This window comes from Lissotriton vulgaris, chromosome 7, assembly GCF_964263255.1.
Source record: "Lissotriton vulgaris chromosome 7, aLisVul1.2, whole genome shotgun sequence".
NCBI classification, from domain to species: Eukaryota; Metazoa; Chordata; class Amphibia; order Caudata; family Salamandridae; genus Lissotriton; species Lissotriton vulgaris.
Genome location: NC_141695.1, coordinates 1,754,272,376 through 1,754,284,447, shown reverse-complemented (window position 1 = coordinate 1,754,284,447; position 12,072 = coordinate 1,754,272,376). Strand labels below are relative to the sequence as shown.

The 12,072-nt window shown below is 54.4% G+C and overlaps 1 protein-coding gene across 4 annotated transcripts in view; it reads left to right on the top strand.

The window, feature by feature from the left end:
* Positions 1-12,072, top strand: part of LOC147706585 (cell adhesion molecule CEACAM19-like) — a 190,441-nt gene that overhangs the window by 683 nt on the left and 177,686 nt on the right. The window lies entirely within an intron of this gene.

Sequence of the window (12,072 nt, the reverse complement as noted above, 5' to 3'; positions counted from 1 at the left end):
TTCTTTAAATGGATGCTCTGTATCTTAGTATCTAAAGAGCATTCCTCAGTCTTACAGGTACACCTTACTCATGCAGTATTTAAGAGATTGATTATTTGTCTCTTGTATTTTGAACTGCTGTTTATTAGTTGTCACCGAATTGTAATTGAAAGGGTGTCCGTTTTCAAGGTTGTCGACGCGTTTCAGCCCCTTTAAATTCTGGGCCTCATCAGGACTAAGGCTTTTGCATACACATTAAAAATATGCTGCACCGATATGTTGGTTAATGTTCCCAAATGGAAGTCGGGAGTCGCGACTAAATATATATATATTTTAAGGGTAGTGGCCTTTCCACTGTCCTTCTAAAGGGTGAAAAGGCAACTGTTGTTCACTTTTGTATTCTTAGCGTAATCCTCGCCATCTGTGCCGCCTCGGTCACAGGGACTATGTCCCACACTTCTATGGAGGACCGGTATTAATCTGAGTTCTAGAATGCAAATTTCCAGCGCCGCTGTGCTCTCGTGCTCTCGCTCTTGCCTGACTAACAATCTCCTCTTCCGTGTGCATTAGGAACAGAGTCACTCCCAGACAGCTGAAAAGACGAGATAATTAACAGAATCACTGTCAGACAGCTGAAAGACCAGGACAGGTAACAGAGTCACTTGCAGACAGCTGAAAAGACAGGATAGGTAACACAGTCACTCTCAGACAGTTGAAAGGACAAGATAAGGAACAGAATCACTCTCAGACATCTGTACGGACAGGATTAGGACCAGAACCACACCAGGGTCGGACTGGGAACCAAATCCGGCCCGGGCAAAGTGCTCGTCCGGCCTCTCCTCCGGGGGTTGGGGGTGCCGCCGAGCTCTTTGCAAGGGCCGGTTTTCGGCCGATTTTGTTGCAGGGCCGATTTTGCAGCTATGCTGCAAAAATGGCCCTGTAACATAATCGGCCCCCAGGGGCCTAAAACCAGCCCCCACCCGTGCGGCGCACCAGGGGATTGCCCGGGGCCCGCTACGGCCAGTCCGGCCCTGAACCACACCCAGACAGCTGAAATGACAGGATAGCTAACAGAGTAACTCTCAGACAGCTGAAAGAACAGGATTAGGAACAGAGCCACTCTCAGGCAGCTGAAAGGACAGGATGAAGAACAGAGCCACTCACAGACAGCTGAAAGGATAGGATAAAGAACAGAGTCACTTTAACACAGATGAAAGGACAAGATGAAGAACAGAGCCACTCTCAGACAACTGAAAGAACAAGCTACGGAACAGAATCACTCTCAGACAGCTGAAAGGACAGTTTACAGAACAGAGCCACTCTCAGACAGCTGAAATGACAGAATAGGTAACAGAGTCACTCTCAGACAGCCGAAAGAACAGGATTAGGAAAAGAGCGACTCTGAGACAGCTGAAAGGACAGGGTAGGTAACAGAGTCACTCTCAGACCGCTGAAAGGACAGAATGAGGAACAGAGCCACTCTCGGACAGATGCGAGGACAGGATGGGAAACAGAGCCACTCTCAGACAGCTGAAAAGACGAGATAAGGAACAGAGTCACTCTCAGATAGCTGAAAGGACAGGATAAGGAACAGAGCCACTTCCAGATGGCTGAAAGATATGATAACGACCAGAGCCATTCTCAGACAACTGTAAGGACTGGTTAAAAACAGAGCCACTCTCAGAAAGCTGGAAGGGTGGGTTGAAGAACAGAGCCACTCTCAGACAACTGAAAGGAAAGGTTCACGAACAGAGCCACTCTCAGACAGCTGAAAGACAGGATTAAGAACAGAGCCACTCTCAGACATCTGAAAGGACAGGGTTAGGGACAGAGCCACTCCTGTACAGCTGAAATGACAGGATAGGTAACAGAGACAGTCTCAGACAGCTGAAAGGACAGGATTAGGAACATAGCCACACCCAGACAGCTAAAATGACAGGATAGGTAACAGAGTAACTCTCAGACAGCTGAACTGACAGGATTAGGAACAGAGCCACTCTCAGACAGCTGAAAAGACGGGATAAGGAGCAGAGCCACTCTCAGATAGCTAAATGACAGGATAAGTTACAGAGTCACTCTCAGGCAGGTGAAAGGACAGGATAAGGAACAGGGCCACTCTAAGACAGTTAAAAGGACAGGATAGGTAACAGAGTCACACCCAGACTGCTGAAATGACAGGATTAGGAACAGAACCACTCTCAGACAGCTGAAAGGACAGGAGAGATAACAGAGTCACCCTCACACAGCTGAAAGGACAGGATATGTAAATGTTTTTGTACTTGTATAGCGCACAGCTACCCAACAAGGGTCTCCCGGCGCTTGTACTCATACCGCTGAGGAACCCTTCCTGGCTTTGCTTGTGAAGTGTCCACTCCTGGACACCCCCATGGTGAAACCAGGCATCCCCAGCGCTGTTGGGGGCCGTTGTGGAGATTAAGCAAGCTTTTGCCCAGAGTTGCAGCGTGGTGCCCATGATTAGAATAGGCGCTGAGGCGAGAATATCAGGTCAGAGGAATTTATGGGCCCGAGACCCGCCAAGGCAGGAATCAAACCCTGGTCCCGGGCTCTGCATCAGGGTCTGCCGCTCTAACCATTTGAGCCACACTTCTCCATAAGGAACTGAGCCACTCTAAGATAGCAGAAAGGACAGAATAGGTCACAGAGGCACTCTCAGACACCTGAAAGGACAGGATAAGGAACAGAGCCACTCTCAGACAACCGAAATGGCAGGTTAAAGAACAGAGCCACTTTCAGAAAGCTGGAAGGGTGAGTTAAAGAACAGAGCCACTCTAAGACAACTGATAGGACAGGTTAACTGACAGAGCCACTCTAAGACAGTTGAAAGGACAGGATGAAGAACAGATCCACTCTCAGACAGCTGAAAGATAAGATAACGAGCAGAGCCACTCTCAGACAGTTGAAAGGACAGAATAAAAAATATTGCCACTCTCAGAGAGCTGAAAGAACTTGTAAAGAATGGAGCCACTCTAACACAGCTGAAAGACAGGATAAAGAACAGAACCACTCTCAGACAGTTGAAGGGACAGGTTAAAGAACAGAGTCAAGTCAAGTCAAGTCAGAGAATTTATATAGCGCACTGCATACCCAGAGGGTCTCAAGGCGCTTAGGAAGGGGAGGAGGATTACTTGTCAAATATCCACGTTTTAAGTTGCTTTCTGAATGCTAGGTGGTTCTGGGTAAGGCGAAGGTGAGCGGGGAGTGAGTTCCATGTTTTAGCAGCCAGGTATGAGAAGGATCTGCCTCCCATGGTGGTCTTGTTGATGCGAGGTACAGTGGCGAGGGCTTGGTTGGAAGAAAGTAGTTGGCGGGAGGGGGTGTAGAAGGACAGTCGTGAGTTGTGGCATTCCGGTCCGATGTCGTAGAGTGATTTGTGTGCGTGGGTTAGCAGTCGGAAAGTGATTCTCTTATTGACGGGTAGCCAGTGGAGGTCTTTCAGGTGACCAGAGATGTGTTCGTTGCGCGGGATGTCTAATATGATCCTGGCTGAGGCGTTTTGGATTCGTTGGAGTTTCTTCTGGAGTTTAGCGGTAGTACCTGCGTAGAGGGTGTTTCCGTAGTCCAGTCGGCTCGTGACCAGAGCATGGGTGACTGTTTTCCTGGTTTCGGTGGGGATCCAACGAAATGTTTTTTTGAGCATGCGAAGAATGTTGAAGCAGGATGAGGATACGGCGCTGACTTGTCTGTTCATTGAGAGTGAAGAATCCAGGATGACGCCTAGGTTCCGTGCGTGGTCAGTCGGGATGGGTGCTTTTCCAAGGGCTTCCGGCCACCAAGAGTCGTCCCATGCAGAGGGGGATGTACCTAAGATGAGGACTTCTGTTTTGTCTGAGTTCAGTTTCAGACGGCTTTGTTTCATCCATTCGGCAACTTCTTTCATTCCTTCGTGTAGGTTAGTTTTGGCGGTGCTGGGGTCATTGGTGAGAGAAAGGATTAGTTGAGTGTCATCCGCGTAAGAGATGATGTTGAGGTTGTGTTGGCGGGCGATGGCCGCGAGGGGGCTCATGTATACGTTGAAGAGGGTGGGGCTGAGTGAGGATCCTTGTGGTACGCCACAGATGACTTCAGTGGCCTCGGACTTGAATGGTGGAAGGCGGACTCTCTGGGTTCATCCGGTGAGGAACGAGGTGATCCATTCAAGTGCTTTTCCTTGTATTCCGATGTTATTGAGGCGTTGTAAAAGGGTGCTGTGGCAGACTGTGTCGAATGCTGCAGAGAGGTCGAGGAGGATGAGGGCGACTGTGACTCCATTGTCCAGTAGAGTTCGAATGTCATCTGTTGCTGCGATGAGGGCGGTCTCAGTGCTGTGTTTTGCTCGGAAGCCAGATTGTGAGGAGTCGAGGGATTTGTTGGCTTCGAGGAAAGCGGCGAGCTGGTTGTTGACAGCTTTCTCGATGACTTTGGCCGGGAATGGGAGGAGCGAAATGGGCGGTAATTTTTGAGTTCGGTGGGGTCCGCTGTGGGTTTTTTCAGAAGGGCGGTGAGTTCAGCGTGTTTCCAGTCTTCCGGGAAGGTGGCGGAGTTGAAGGAGCAGTTGATGACGTCTCGGAGGTGCGGTGCTATGACGGAGTCTGCTTTGTTGAAGATGTGGTGAGGACATGGGTCTGTGGGGGATCCTGAGTGGATGGAATTCATCAGGCGGATGGTGTCCTCAGTGGAGATTGGATTCCAGTCGTTAAGGGTGTTCACGGGGGGAGAATGTTCAGCAAAGGGTTGGGTGGGTTGGTCTCCGGGTTGGTTGTCGAAGCTGTTGTGGATGTCTGCAATCTTGTTGTGGAAGAATGAGGCTAGGGAGTTGCAGAGGGCTTGAGAGGGGGTGATGTCGTTGGAGTTGGCCGAGGGATTGGAAAATTCCTTGACGATGTTGAAAAGTTCCTTGCTGTTGTGGGCGTTGTTGTCGAGTCGATCCTTGAATGCTGTTTTCTTGGCCTTTCGGATTAGTTGGTGGTGAGTGCGGGTGGCGTTTTTGAAGGCGTCCTTGGTGCTAGTGGTTGGGTCTTTTTTCCAGGCCTTTTCAAGGGAGCGGCAGAGTTTCTTGGACTTCTTAAGATCATCGTTGAACCATGAGGCCTTCTTGCTGCCAGGTTTGCTTTGACGTTTTTTCAGTGGTGCTAAGGTGTCGGCGGTGTTGGATAACCATAGGGTGAGGTTGGCGGCGGCTTGGTTTGGATTAGAAGAGTGGGCTGGGGTGTTTAGAAGGAGCGATGCGGAGATCTGGTCGGTGGTGATTTTGTTCCAGTTTCTTTGCAGAGTAGGTTGGAGGTGGTTGGTGGGTTTCGGCTTGTTGTAGGTGAAGTGAACGCAGCTGTGGTCAGTCCAGAGGAGATCCGTAGTGTGGCTGAAGGAGACATGATTGCTGGAGGTGAAGATGGGGTCGAGTGTGTGACCTGCGATGTGGGTGGGGGAAGTGACTAGTTGTTTAAGTCCGAGGTTGGCGAGGTTGTCTAAGAGGGTGGTGGTGTTGCGGTCGTTGATCTTTTCAAGGTGAAAGTTGAGGTCTCCAAGAAGGATGTAATCTTTGGAGGGGAGCGCGTGTGGAGTGATGAGGTCCGTGATGTCTTCACTGAATTTTGCCCGGGGTCCTGGTGGTCTGTAGAGGAGGGTGCCTCTGAGTGTGGTCTTGGGGTCGATGTGGATTTGGAAGTGAAGGTGTTCGGAGTTGGCGAGGTTGCCGTCAGAGCTGGTTGAGATGCGGATTGATTTCTTATGGACGATAGCGATTCCTCCTCCTGTGTGGCCGGTACGGTCCTTGCGTGTGATCTTATAGTCTTCAGGGATGGCAATGGTGATGTCTGGGGCGGAGGAAGCGTTCATCCATGTTTCTGTTAGGAAGCCACTCTCAGACAGCTGAAAGGACAGGATAAAGAACAGAGCCACTCTCAGACAGCTGAAAAGACAGGTTAAAGAACAGAGCCATTCTCAAACAGCTGAAAGGACAGGATAAAACACAGTGCCACTCTCAGACAGCTGAAACAACAGGATAAAAAACAGAGCTACTCACAGACAGTTGAAATGACAGGATTAGGAACAGATACCACTCCAACTGCATCCTCATATCATGGGGTATGTGTTGGACAGGCCACATGACGGGCCACTCTCCCCCGGCTCGACCAAGCCCGAGCCAGTCATACAAGCACCACACACCACCATTGCACGTCCTACGTCCCCTCAGGGACACCTGCCCTCGAGCATGATAACCTCGTGGGTCCGATCCACGGCCGACCCACGCGCCCAGCCCGGGCCGCCATCTTGGACACTTCGCCACGAGGCCGCCTGGCCCCCGATCGACCTCAACCCCGGGCCTAGCCCGGCCTCAGACATTCCGGCACCACCCTCCACCCAGGAGGTGAGCGGGCTACTTGGCAAGTCAATGGGAGAAAGAGGTGCCGATGGCTCTCCCCCGCCAAGTGCCGCTCGCCCATCGCCTCCCCGGGCGCTGGCTCCACCCCCCTGCTGGGTGTCTGGACTCCCTCATCCCGGACCTCCCGACCTCCAAGTGCGAGGGTCCGGACATCAAAGCACGCCAGCCCTATAACTGGGGCAGCTCCAGAACAGGAAGGCAGTTGTATCTTGGAGTCGAGAGACGAAAGAAGAACTCATCCTGGACGGACTACTGGCGCTGCCGTAGCTCTGTCCTGTGCACCATCATCCTGCCTGTTGGCGCTGCCACAGCCGTCGTAACCTTCATCCTTCACCGTCGTCCGGATCTGCTGGCGAGGCCGCGGACCGTTGTAACTGTCATCTGCATCGGGACCTGCTTGGCTTCTCCACGGCCCGTCGACCATCCTTCATCCATATCGGGACCTGCTTGGCTTCTCCACGGCCCGCCGACCACCCTTCATCCATCTCGGGACCTGCTTGGCTCCTCCACGGCCCGACCAGCAACCACACCGAGCTCGAGGATTGAGAGCTATTGAACTCATTGGTAACTAAGACTGTCCCGCTACCCTTTTCCTCAACCAGAGATCAGAACCGAGGGGACCCCTGAGTCCAGACCTCCTTGTATTATATCAACGTAACCTAAGAAGTGCATATAAAGTCTCGTTAACCTTCAATCTTGTGTGGTGTCCGTCTGTGGGGGGGAAGTTACTTATCTGTACAGTCGTTGGAGACGGCTCTCCCTGGAGACCTCTCCCCGTAATCTCGGCCGACCCTCCCGGTCCGTCTAACATTGGTGGCCAGCGGCGCGATCCGAATCACCGCATAACGTACAGAGAGTAGCTCACCCCACAACGAACAACAATGTCGACTAAAGAGAGCGGATCAACTGAGAAGTTCCAAATGGAAAAGCTAGAGGAATACAGCCATCGTGAACTAAAGCAGTTCTGCATCGAACTAGGTATCGCTACCACCGGACTAAGTACCAAGGACGATTTTAAGCATGCCCTAGAATCTTGGGCAGAGACCGGGGATGTCGAAGCCCCGGAGCAAAGCACCGCGAAAAAGACCAACACGGCCCCTGAAGAGCAAAGAACGGGTCTCTCGCAAGACGAGATCCAAGAAAGAGAAAAAGCCCGACTACACGAACTTGAAATGGCCCGACTCAAGATGGACATAGAACTCAAATTGGCCGAGCAAAAAATAAACTTAGAGCACCTTCGCCTCCGAGAAGAAAGAGAGGAGAAACAGAGGCAAAGGGAGCTCGAGGAAAAAAGGCTAACGTACGAGCACGAGCGGAACCTAGCCGAGATCAACCTGCGCAAACAGAATAAAGAATTAGGGGTGCCCGACAGACCGTCCACCCCCGGGACCACGGACAAAAAAGTGCACATCCCCAAGGATGTGGTCCGAGAATATTTTCGAGAAGACGACATCCAGCAATGGTTTAAGGCATATGAAATCGCGATGACTGCGCACCGGATCGATAGAGCCGACTGGGGAGCCGGCCTATGGGGCAAATTCCTCAATGAGGGCCGCGATACTCTGTTACAGCTCCCAGACCACCAGATGACCTCCTACGACCATATGAAAGCGGCCCTCCTCACTCGCTATGGCCTCACGCCCGAGATGTACCGTCAGAGGTTCCGAGACTGCACACGCATTCCAGGTACAACTTGGGTGGACTATGTAACGTACTTCAGCCGAGCCTTCGAAGGCTGGATCAGAGGGAACAACGTCACGACCTACGAGCAGTTGTTCAATCTGATGGTATGGGAGCATCTGTCCAACAACTGCTTCATTGAACTACGCCAACACCTCCTCGACAGCAAGTTAACCGATCCCCGGCAGCTCGCAGCCGAAGCTGACCGGTGGGAGATCACCCGAGTGGGCCGGATTGGGTCCTACGAGCAGAACAGGAACAACAATGGTCACCACCGATCCAGAGGAGGAGGAGGGGGCCAAGGACGAGGAAGAGACAACACTCCGGCCGCCCCCACTACCAGCACCACCCCCCCGGCCAACCGGGGCAGCACCCCGGCGCGACCGGGATACAGAGCCAATGTTACATGTCACCGATGCCAACGAGTAGGCCACTATGCAAATGACCCAAGCTGCCCGCAGTATCCGAGCCCAAGACCCCGCCAGGTGGCCGCCGCGGCACTAGGGGAAGAACAGATCTCCGAGGAACCAGAAACAGACGAGCAAGAGTATCAAGGGTGGGAGCCAGCCGCCATGACTCTCGCGTGCTTAGGGGGAAGAGACATGGTCCCGCGGGTCCCCCTACCCGCTAACACCCAGAAGTACAGCCAATGGGTGAGCATCAATGGACAACGGGCCGAAGCCCTTCGAGACACCGGGGCCAGTGTGACAGCCGTCCGCTGTCATCTGGTGACCCCAGAACAATATCTACCGAACATTCTCTGCCCTGTACGATCAGCCGACAACTCGGAGAGTCTGTGTCGGATGGCCTGCGTCCTCTTTGAGTGGGGAGGGGTCTCCGGCATGTTGAAAGTAACGGTCCGAGACGACGCCCCCGTGGACTGCCTCCTCGGAAATGACCTGGAAAGCTCCCCGTGGGCAGCCGTGGAGCGAAAAGAACACTTGGGGATGTTGGGCGTCCCAGACTGGGCGTGCGTCACCACCCGGTCTATGGCCGCCCGTGCCAACCATCACCCGGAAGAACCAGAATGGCCGGCGCCTCCGCCTCCGGTCGCCCCCACCGAGACCCCCGACCAGGGCATCCCCCTCGAACCTGCTCAACCTCCCGACCTTGCTAATCTCGACCAGTGGGCTCAAGAAGGGGGGCCCACACAAGAACAATTTCGTCAGGAGCAGAAGACCTGTCCCTCCCTTGAGGGACTCCGACAACAAGCGCTCGCCCAAAGCGCAGGGGATACCTCCGGAACTCATTGGGTCTACTGGGACAATGACCTACTGTACAGCGAGCAACGAATCGCCGAGCTGGGGGCCAACCGAGTACTAGTGGTGCCACTCCGCTTTAGAGACTTCCTGCTAAATCTGGCCCACGATGTCCCCCTGGCAGGGCACCTGGGACAAGATAAAACCTACAGCCGCCTAGTGACCCACTTCTTCTGGCCAAAAATGAGAAACGATGTGCACCAGCATTGCCGATCTTGCCCCACGTGCCAAGCCAGTGGGAAGAGCGGCCGCAAATTAAAGGCCCCCCTGCAACCCTTTCCCGTAGTCACGACCCCATTTGAGAGGGTCGGAATAGACATTGTGGGACCCCTAGACCCACGTACAAGACAAGGCCATCGCTTCATCCTAGTACTAGTGGACCACGCCACCCGCTACCCTGAGGCTATTCCTCTCCGGACCGTCACAGCCCCAGTGGTCGGCAGGGCCCTGATGGGGATCTTCTCCCGTGTGGGGTTCCCCCGAGAAGTCGTCAGTGACAGAGGCACGAACTTTATTTCCAAATACATGAAGTCCCTCTGGCAACAGTGTGGGGTCACCTACCGCTTCACGACCCCCTATCACCCCCAAGGAAACGGACTTGTTGAGCGGTTCAATCGCACTCTAAAAGGGATGATCGGGGGATTGGAAGAACCCCTCCGTCGCCAGTGGGACGTGCTGCTGCCGTGCCTCCTCTTCGCCTACCGGGAGGTCCCACAGAAGTCCCTAGGCTTCAGCCCATTCGAGCTGCTCTATGGGCACCCAGTACGGGGGCCACTCAGCCTGATCAAAGAAGGCTGGGAGTTGCCTCCGGCCAAGAGTCCTCCAGATGTCTTCCGATACCTCCTCACCCTCCGCAACCAGTCCCAGCGGTTCAGAGACCTAGCGAAAGCCAACCTAGAGGCCAGTCAAGAGGACATGAAGAGATGGTATGACCAGAACGCCTCATCTATTGAATTCGAGCCGGGGCAACAGGTCTGGGTAATGTCCCCCACAGAACCGTGCGCTCTCCAAGACAAATGGACGGGACCCTTCAAAGTAATCGAGCGCAAGGGACCCGCCACCTATCTGATCAATATGGAGTCCGCCCGGAATCCGCTCCGAGTCCTCCACACCAACAGACTGAAACCCCACTTTGCACGAACAGAACTCAGCCTCTTGATGGCCACAGACAACGGGGTTGAGGACGACTCCGAGCCTCTCCCTGACCTCTTGCGGACCCAGGAGCAAGACGGCTCCGTGGATGGGGTCCGACTCTCGGAGACCCTCTCCCAGGAACAACGCCAAGAGTGCCAAGCCCTCCTATCACGGTTTGCCAGCCTGTTCTCCCTCACCCCAGGTGTCACTTCCTGGTGTGTGCACGATGTGGACACCGGAGACAGCCCTCCTATCCGCCACCGGGCCTACCGCGTACCTGATCGGGTACGGGCCTGCATCCAGGCGGAAGTAACTAAGATGCTCACGCTCGGGGTCATCGAGCCCTCCGACAGTCCATGGGCCAGCCCGGTCGTACTGGTCCCCAAAGCAGCCGCCCCCGGAACCACACCCGAACTCCGGTTCTGTGTCGACTACCGGGGCCTGAATGAAGTCACCAGAACGGACGCACACCCCATCCCCCGGGCAGATGAACTGGTCGACCGAATGGGCGCTGCCCGCTACCTCAGCATCTTCGATCTAACGGCAGGATATTGGCAGATCGGCCTCACACCCCGAGCACAAGAACGTTCTGCCTTCTCCACCCCCGATGGCCACTATCACTTCACGGTCATGCCCTTCGGCATGAAAAATGCCCCAGCGACGTTCCAACGGCTCGTCAATCAGGTCCTGGCGGGGCTCGAAGAGTTCAGCGCCGCCTACCTGGACGACATCGCTGTGTACAGCCACCACTGGACCGAGCACCTCCACCACCTCCAAGCAGTGTTGCAAGCCCTTCAGCGAGCTGGCCTCACGATCAAGGCCAGCAAATGTCAAATTGGACAAGGGTCAGTAACCTACCTCGGACACCAAGTGGGAAGCGGTCTAGTGGCCCCTCTTCAACTGAAAATTGCTGCCATCCAGAACTGGCAACCCCCTAACACTCAAACTGAGGTGCGAGCCTTCCTGGGCCTCACGGGCTACTACCGAAGGTTCGTGAAAGACTATGGTACCATCGTGGGGCCTCTCACCGAACTCACGTCGAAAAATCAGCCCAAGAAGGTGAACTGGACCCCAGAGTGTCAAGCGGCCTTCGAACAGCTGAAGGCCGCCATGTGTTCCGCTCCTGTACTCCAGGCCCCAGACTACAGCCGGGAGTTCGTCGTCCAGACGGATGCCTCCGACCAGGGCATTGGGGCGGTCCTGTCCCAGGTGAACACCGAAGGCCTTGATCAACCGGTGGCCTTCATCAGCCGGAGACTCCTACCACGGGAGCAACGCTGGAGCACCATAGAGAGGGAAGCCTTCGCTGTGGTATGGGCCCTCAAGAAGCTCCGACCCTACCTTTTTGGCACCCACTTCCGGGTGCAGACTGACCACCGACCCCTGCAGTGGTTGATGCATATGCGGGGGGAAAACCCAAAACTGCTACGCGGGTCCATCTCCTTGCAAGGTATGGACTTTACCGTTGAACACCGGCCTGGGGCTGACCACGCCAACGCGGATGGCCTGTCCCGGTTTTTCCGCCTCGACGAAGAGAGTCCCCAAGAGGATGGGTAACTCTCCCCGCCTTCAGCTGGGGGGGACGCATGTTGGACAGGCCACATGACGGGCCACTCTCCCCCGGCTCGACCAAGCCCGAGC